The following is a 7,338-nucleotide window of genomic DNA, read 5'->3' as shown; positions in this document are numbered from 1 at the left end:
GCCGGGGGATGGGGGGGGGGGGAAGAGGAGAAACAATTTAAAAATAAGTTTCCCGGTCATAAAGATAAGAAAGCTTTAATACACCGCTGGGTCGCACAGCCCTCCAAAAAGCAATGCCTGACCTCATCCTGCAAACGAATCAATGAACGGAGCAGCGCCAGCAACACTAACACGTGCCGACCCTCACATTTTGGGCTGAGATTTGCAGTTTCAGTCTACCTGCAGGCGGGCTGCTGCTGCTCCTTCACATGCACTTACAGACTGAAAAAACAGTAATTACGTTATCTTCCATGCCATGTAGCACAACCCGCTCCAGCCCCTCGGTCTCCCGTTAAACCAAGAGCCCTCAGCACGCAGCTGGATCACCCGGGGACCCCGCCTGGGCAGCCACCGCTATCAGTTCGTACGAGTGCCAGAAAGGGGGTAGCCCTGAACCTGACCCGCCTCCGGGGCTCGGGAACCGCGTCCCTCAGGGCAGGCGGGAAAACAGAATCACAGAACCAACCAGGTTGGAAAAGACCTCTGAGATCGCCGAGTCCGACCTACGACCGAACACTACCGTGTCAAAGAGCTTGGCCCCGTCCCTCACCCCCCGGGCTGCCCCGTCCTTCATCGCCCCCGGGCTGCCCCTCGCACCGCACCGGCCCCGTCCCTCGTCCCCCCGGGGCTGCCCCTCACACCGGCGCCGGTTCCCCCGCCGGGGCCGCCTCCCCTCGCACCGCCGCCACGGCCCCTGTCCCCCACAGCCCCGCACTCACCGCGGCGGCGGCATCGCCCCGTCGCCCACCCCGCGCCCGCTGTGGCGGCGGCGCTGCCGCCATGTGACCGCCGCCTCCTCCTCCTGCTCCTCCCCTTTCTCCTCCTCTTCCTCCTCCTCCGCCGCCGCCGCCATGACAGGCGGGGCCGCGACGGCCCGAGAACATGGCGAGCCCTGAGGGGCAGAGTGGAGGGGCTGTGGGGTTGTTGTTCGGCTCCCTTTTGCCGACCTGGGCGGGGGGGGTGAGGGGGGTTAGGAATGGAGGGATGCGGATGTGCGGCTTTCGCTCCCCCTCTCCCCTCAGATTTGCTGTGCATCTTTCTTCTCGTCCCACGGAGCTTGCACGGTCCCTTTCAGCGCTCTCTGAAGTTTAAAGCCCCTCACGGAGGTGTTTATTTTGCGGCCTTGGAAGTACAGGATCACAGAATCGTTAGGGCTGGAAGGGACCTCTAGAGATCACCCAGTCCAACCCTCCTGCCAAGGCAGGGTCACCTGGAGCAGGTGACACAGGAATGCATCCAGGTGGGTTTCGAATGTCTCCAGAGAGGGAGAATCCACGACCACCCTGGACAGCCTGTTCCAGTGCTCTGACACCCTCAATGTAACAAAGTTCTTCCTCATGTTGAAGTGAAACTCCTTGTGTTTTAGTTTATGGCCGTTGCTGGGCGCGACTGAAAAGAGTCTGGCACCATCTTCTTGGCACCTGCCTTTGAAATATTTGTATGCATTCATGAGGTCCTTCTCAGTCTTCTCCAGACTAAACAGGCCCAGCTCCCACAGTCTCCTTATAACAGAGATGCTCCAGTCCCTGAGCTTGTCCAGGGGTTGGAAGGGGAGAAAAGGAGTGCAGGTCAGGCTATCAGGATACCTGGGCTGACCAGCCATGGTTCCCTCACCCTGTAGTTTAAGTAGCTCTGTGGAATGTAGGGGGCTGGTTTCTTGAGCTGGAAGGGGGAGATAGCTGAGGGAAATCAACCACAACTACCCTGAAGTAATCTGAGATTGGCATTTAATGTGCTTCCATAGCGACAAGATTCGCATCCTCACAGGTGGAGAGGAGCACTGAAACCTCAGATCTTTGATACCCACAGTGAGTGATCACAGAACCACAGAATGGGTCAAGTTGGAAGCGACCACAGTGGGTTGTCTGGTCCAACCTCCCTGCTCACGCAGTGTCATCCCAGAGCACATGGCAGAGGATTGCATCCAGACAGTTCTGGAGTATCTCCAGTGAGGGAGACTCCACACCCTCTCTGGGCAATCTGTTCCAGTGTGTGGTCACCTGCACAGCAAAGAAGTTCTTCCTCATATTCAAGTGGAACTGCCTGTACTTCAGTTACTGCCCATTGCCTCTTGTCCTGAAGATCAATCCACTGGCTTGCTAGACCACAGCATGGTGGGGTGCCCGCCATACCACAGATCTGTCTTTAAGTGGGATTGACTTGGCAGGTGTCCTTTCTCCAGAAAAAGTGGTAAAACTTGAAGGGCTTGGATTCATAAACCCTGGTGAGGTTTAAGAAGAAACTCATTGTCAGATTTGAACAACATAGTCTGTACTGGGAGCTTGCTTTGTAAATACCCAGATTACAAAACTTGAGCTGCCAAGTGACACTTTGAAGATGGCAGATTTTATTTTAGGGAAGTGGAAATTAAACCGGGTTGACACAACCCAAGCCCATTCTTTGGCGGATATTGCCCCCGGTATCCAGAGATTATGGCAAGATGCTTTATAACACACAAATACAGCAGAGTAAAGAACCTTTCAAAAAGCTGTAGGTACAGCATTAAAGCACAGAGGGCAAAAAGGCAATCCATAATCAGGAGCTGCAGTGAGAGAAAAAGGAGTCACAGCCTGTGGAGGGGTTAGTAGGCAGATGACAAGGAGGTAGCAGGGATCAAGATGAAAGCAAGGTGTGCAGTTAAGTGAGATAGCCACACAGCCAGCACCCTCATGAGACAGCTTTTCATAACTCCTGTTTCATAATGGCTAACACATAGCTTTGATCTCTCTCTTACAATAATTGAGCCCAAGGACTGGAGGTGTGTGTTAAGCTCATTTAGGTAAAAGCAACCTCAGCTCATATGCTATCTGCTTTCTGCAGAACCATTATCCTTGAAGTCCTTCTAATTTGGCCAGTTGTTGCCTACCTTGTAATTCCAGGTATTTAATCTCTTTTAGTTCTTATCACAAACAGTTTCCCTGGTGCTTGGATTATAATTTTATTAACAGAATTAATAAACTGCTACTTCTTAGCGTCATTTACTGTAAGATCTTTGATACGTGTTTCACTTCTCAAAATTCCTGATAATGATAATCTGTCCAGCCCAATTGCTTAATAAACTCTGTGATAACTCCTTAGTGTTAAGTAATTGACCCACTACCAACCTGCTCACAGCAAGGGACAAGAACTCATATAAAAGTGCTGGCAAGAAGTCATAACCCAAAGTAATCCTCTGTCAGTGTGGGCTGTGGTCAGAATCTGGAATCCACATGTACTCAAGCACTGAAATGTCATTTCTGTTGTTGGCATGTCTCAGACACAGAAATGACACAAGAGAAAGGGACACTGAGCTGCAAAAGATATTGTTTAAATGCTGTCTCATTTCTTAGATTGACTCACTTCCTTTGTGAAAAAGGATGTAAATGTCCCCAAAACCAAACAGAATTAATGTATATTATTTTTCTAACTCCAAACTGTACAGTACAAATTTCCCCAGCTGATGTGTAGAGCTTGTTGATCAGCTGAGATAGAGAAGACTGGGGGAAACTCCAACTGGGAAAACTTGCATTTGTTTCAGTGGTTTCCTGTTACAATTGTTTGCCTTCAGTCCGTGACTGAAGTCAGTCTGCACATCCCCTCCTAGAATTTCTATGTGATTATGGCTGTGAATGGTTTAAAAAAATCCTTGTAAGTGCTGCAGAGTTTATTTGGAGTGTTTGAGGAAGCAGAACATTTGTCTGGTTGCTCTCAGACCTCTTCCTTCCAACTACAGATCACTTAATGTGTTTTTTTGCCTGTTTTCCAAAGAAAATAGGGTCAAATGACAACTCTGAATATGTGTATGGGTTTATCTGATCTTTTGAAATCTTGGGCCATATATATCAAATTTGATAGTGGGTGAAGATCTCAAAGGGATTATATTCTAAATACCTTTGCAAAAATAGATGTCTGAATAGAAGAGAGAGACTGTTATCCAGCACTGAGGAAAACCTTGTAGAACAAGATCATTCCTCATACCCTTAAATTTATTGGGAGCACTCGGGGAAGAATTCATGGAGCTATCATGGCTAGTCTGTTGAAAACATCAATCTCTCATGCTTTGGAGTAGGTGAAAAGGCCAAAAGGATGTTAGGTACATTAAGATAAGGAATAAAGAACAAGACAGGATGCTTTGTAAAACTGCAAGTGCTTGCACATCTTGAATATTGTGTGAAATTCTCCCTAAAGCACTAAGAAAGGTACAGAGAAAAGCAATGAACTGATTGGAAGTAAGGAATTGCTTCCTTAAAAAAAAAAAAAAAAGAAAAAAAAAAAAGGAGTGTTTAAATACACTTAAATAGTTTAAAATCTCTTGTCATAGAGAAGGTGAATTCTGTGTTTGTTGTAGCACAAGATTTAGGTGCCCTGAGTGAAATTACCAGGCAATAAATTTAAAAGAAACAAAAGTATCTTTTCTCTAGAGTTACAGTTGTAAATTGTTGCAAGGGTATCTGAGAGGCCAAAAGTATAAATGTTCTCGTGAGTGGATTAGAAATGGAAATGAGAAAAAGCCCCTCAAACATAATGCTAATGCAGCTGCCAGCTGAGGAAATCTCCAAGTAAAGAGGTGGATTCAGCCAGCAGATTAAGGCACCTAAATTTGGGTTTCAGCGTGTAGGTGTCTCCATGTGAACCAGATGTCTAAGCTCTCCTTACACTCAGCAGAGAACTAATGTGGGATTTGGTTACATAAACGCAGGCATCAAGTGCCACTTTAGGCATGTGGAGTTTTCTACCTGGCCTCTTGCTCCAGGAAGCAGCAGGGCTCCCAAAAACCTGTTCTGTCTGAAGTCTCCCATGGAAGTCTTTGATGTCTCAGTCCACCACAGTTGTCACTAAGCACTGGTGGTTGGCAAGCTGAACCCTGCTCATGGCTGCCCAGCAAACTGTCCAGACCACCTTAAGTGGAAATATGAGTGTATTTTGAACCCATCAACGATATTGAGTAGTTCTGTATCGACTCTAGGAGGAATCTGTGTTCACATGAAGACATCTCCGTGGGACACCTCAATCTGAGTGTCAGAATTTATAGGCTTTGCCAGGCTGTACAGAGGGAATATTGCTTAGTTTCTAATGATATTTCCTTAAGTTTCCTTAGCTAGTTGATTCAGCAGGGCAGGAATTCAGCATTTAGTAGAAGAATACAAGAGATTATGTATGAAAAACCATCTTAAAATACTTGGATTTATTGATAGTGAAAATTGTGGGAAGGTTTAGAGTCACAGTGAACTGTTTAACGGTGCATAGATGTGTAGTGAACTTTGAACACAGTGCCTGATTGCCTAAGATACCTGGAAGATACCTGATGGCCAAGAGTTCTGGGGCAACCACAGATGCTGCTGCTGAAGCCACCAGATGACAGATTTTTAAGCTGTTATATCCTGTAGCTGAAACGGATTTTTTTTTTTTTCACACAGGTAAATCAAAACTAATTTGGTTGATGAGAGGTTTTGCACCATTCTGTGAATCAGACCAGTTAGAACTTGTTAAGAGTAGCAGAACTTGCCTAAGAAGAATTTAGGCTAGGACTCAGGGCAAAGAAATTAGAAAGAAGGATAATTAGAAAAGCCAGATGATAATTAGGTGAGTTTTGGAATGCAGAATCAGCTTTTTCGTCAGTCTCTTGTGCTTCAAATGGTTTACATTTTCTCATTGGAATTACAAAACTTTTAGCACTAGTGCTGTCCTCTTGGGCTGATGAAAGTTTTAATAAAACAAATTCAGCAGGCTCAGAGGGTTTTTTTGAGCTTAAACAAGGATGGAAGGAACGTTTATACTTCTAAAACTGCATTGTTAACCAGTTGTGCTACTGCAACAATGTCCCCATTTGCTGTTTATTGAGAGAATGCCCTGATCTTGCAACAAATAATAAAGTTATGTTAATAAATAATAAATAAATAAATAATAAATACATTAACAGACCATCTGTAACTCTCAAATGTCCTGCTCTTCAAGGTGAGACAGAGATGAGAGCAAATCTAATACCATATAATTGACAGGCCCTCTCCCTTTTCTCATCCACAGGACACAGATAAGATCTAAAACCAGCTAAATATATTAACATTAACCCACGCTAATGAAGCGAGAAACAAGCTGTGGGCAGGAATGATGAGCATATGTGATGTGGCCCTAAAATGTGCAGGAATATGAGGAAGAAGCCAGGTGTGTGTGACAGACAGTCCTTGGGAGAATTCACAGATCTGAGGCCCCTGCTAAGACTTGTTTTGTCTTAGCAAAACACTGCAGCACTGAGCATACAGAGAGTAGTCTTGTCATGCTCTATTCAATTCCCTTCACTTTTTCCTTCACTTTTCAGCCCAGACTGTTATTTTGATGTACTTCTTAACACTTCTCTTATGTAGAGTCTCTCCAGAACTGTGGAAAAGTTGTGTTTTGTCTTTGAGGTGTTGCTGGCTAAATTTCATCTATTTTTCTTGTTCAGAAGCTCTCACTCTTAAGATCTGGTAGTGAGATGCTACATAGTCTAGAATTTCTTTTTACTGCAATAAAACATTCCTTGGAATCTGTGGAGAGGTAATTGGCTAAACATTCTGTCCAGTGTTGCTCAATTGTGCTCAGAACACTTCACAGGCTTGGGGTCTGAGTCAGCCTGGGTTGATTTCTTTTCCACTTTGGACTGTTTTGCAAAGTTTTGAGAATGAAAACAATCCCATGAACTCCAGAAATCTCATAATTGATTTGGCTTTTCCCCAATGAACTCTACTAGAAATCTACCAAGAGTTTCCTTTCATCATTGTTTCTACTCCCTGATAAGAGAAGGAAAAAAGTTTATTTGCAAAGGAGCTCAGTGACATTATCTTCTTTTTACAGATGTGGAAGTTAAAGCAAAGAAACATGAAGTTATTTGTTCCAGGTCATCCAACTAAGCAGTGGCAGACAAAAAATAGAAGCGAGTCCTTCAGTTCTCATTCTGTTGCATCACTCTTTCTTCCTGTTTTGATGAAAACATCTGAAAATTAATTTTCATAGGTGTGTGAGAAAGACTTAGACTTCAGACTTCCTGAAAAGTCTGACAAAACCTTTAGTTATGTCACTTAAACAGAGGTTAGATAGAGTTCAAACTGAGACAAAGACTCCAAGCCTGAATTGTGGCATTTCTTTTGTACAGATATTTATATTTTTTGTAATTTTTTCTCATAGCAGGTATAATCTTCCCAGTATCTTTCATCAAAAGATGCCTCAGCCTCTAGCCCCATACCTGTTGTATAACAGGATGCTCCTTTTTTTTCATGCTGCAGTTTTGTTTTCTGCATTCTCAAGGATGGGTTTTCTCTTTCCCACTGCTGAGAAATGTGTAAA

General features: G+C 44.7%; 1 protein-coding gene and 1 long non-coding RNA gene across 2 annotated transcripts in view; one reads left to right on the top strand and one right to left on the bottom strand.

Moving 5' to 3' along the window:
* The window catches only part of GALNT11 (polypeptide N-acetylgalactosaminyltransferase 11), a 47,249-nt gene extending 46,418 nt beyond the window's left edge, over positions 1-831 (bottom strand). Inside the window, exon 1 of the mRNA XM_017826538.1 lies at positions 759-831. The gene's annotated coding sequence lies outside the window, so the exon portion shown is untranslated. The remainder of the gene's footprint in view (positions 1-758) is intronic.
* The window catches only part of LOC108503013, a 15,343-nt gene continuing 8,349 nt past the window's right edge, over positions 345-7,338 (top strand). Inside the window, exons 1-4 of the long non-coding RNA XR_001876691.1 lie at positions 345-508; positions 5,436-5,601; positions 6,043-6,180; positions 6,850-7,008. This is a non-coding gene — a long non-coding RNA (uncharacterized LOC108503013). The remainder of the gene's footprint in view (positions 509-5,435; positions 5,602-6,042; positions 6,181-6,849; positions 7,009-7,338) is intronic.

Source organism: Lepidothrix coronata, unplaced genomic scaffold (assembly GCF_001604755.1).
Source record: "Lepidothrix coronata isolate B3197 unplaced genomic scaffold, Lepidothrix_coronata-1.0 Scaffold128, whole genome shotgun sequence".
Taxonomy (NCBI): Eukaryota; Metazoa; Chordata; class Aves; order Passeriformes; family Pipridae; genus Lepidothrix; species Lepidothrix coronata.
This window is presented reverse-complemented; position numbering and strand designations above follow the sequence as displayed.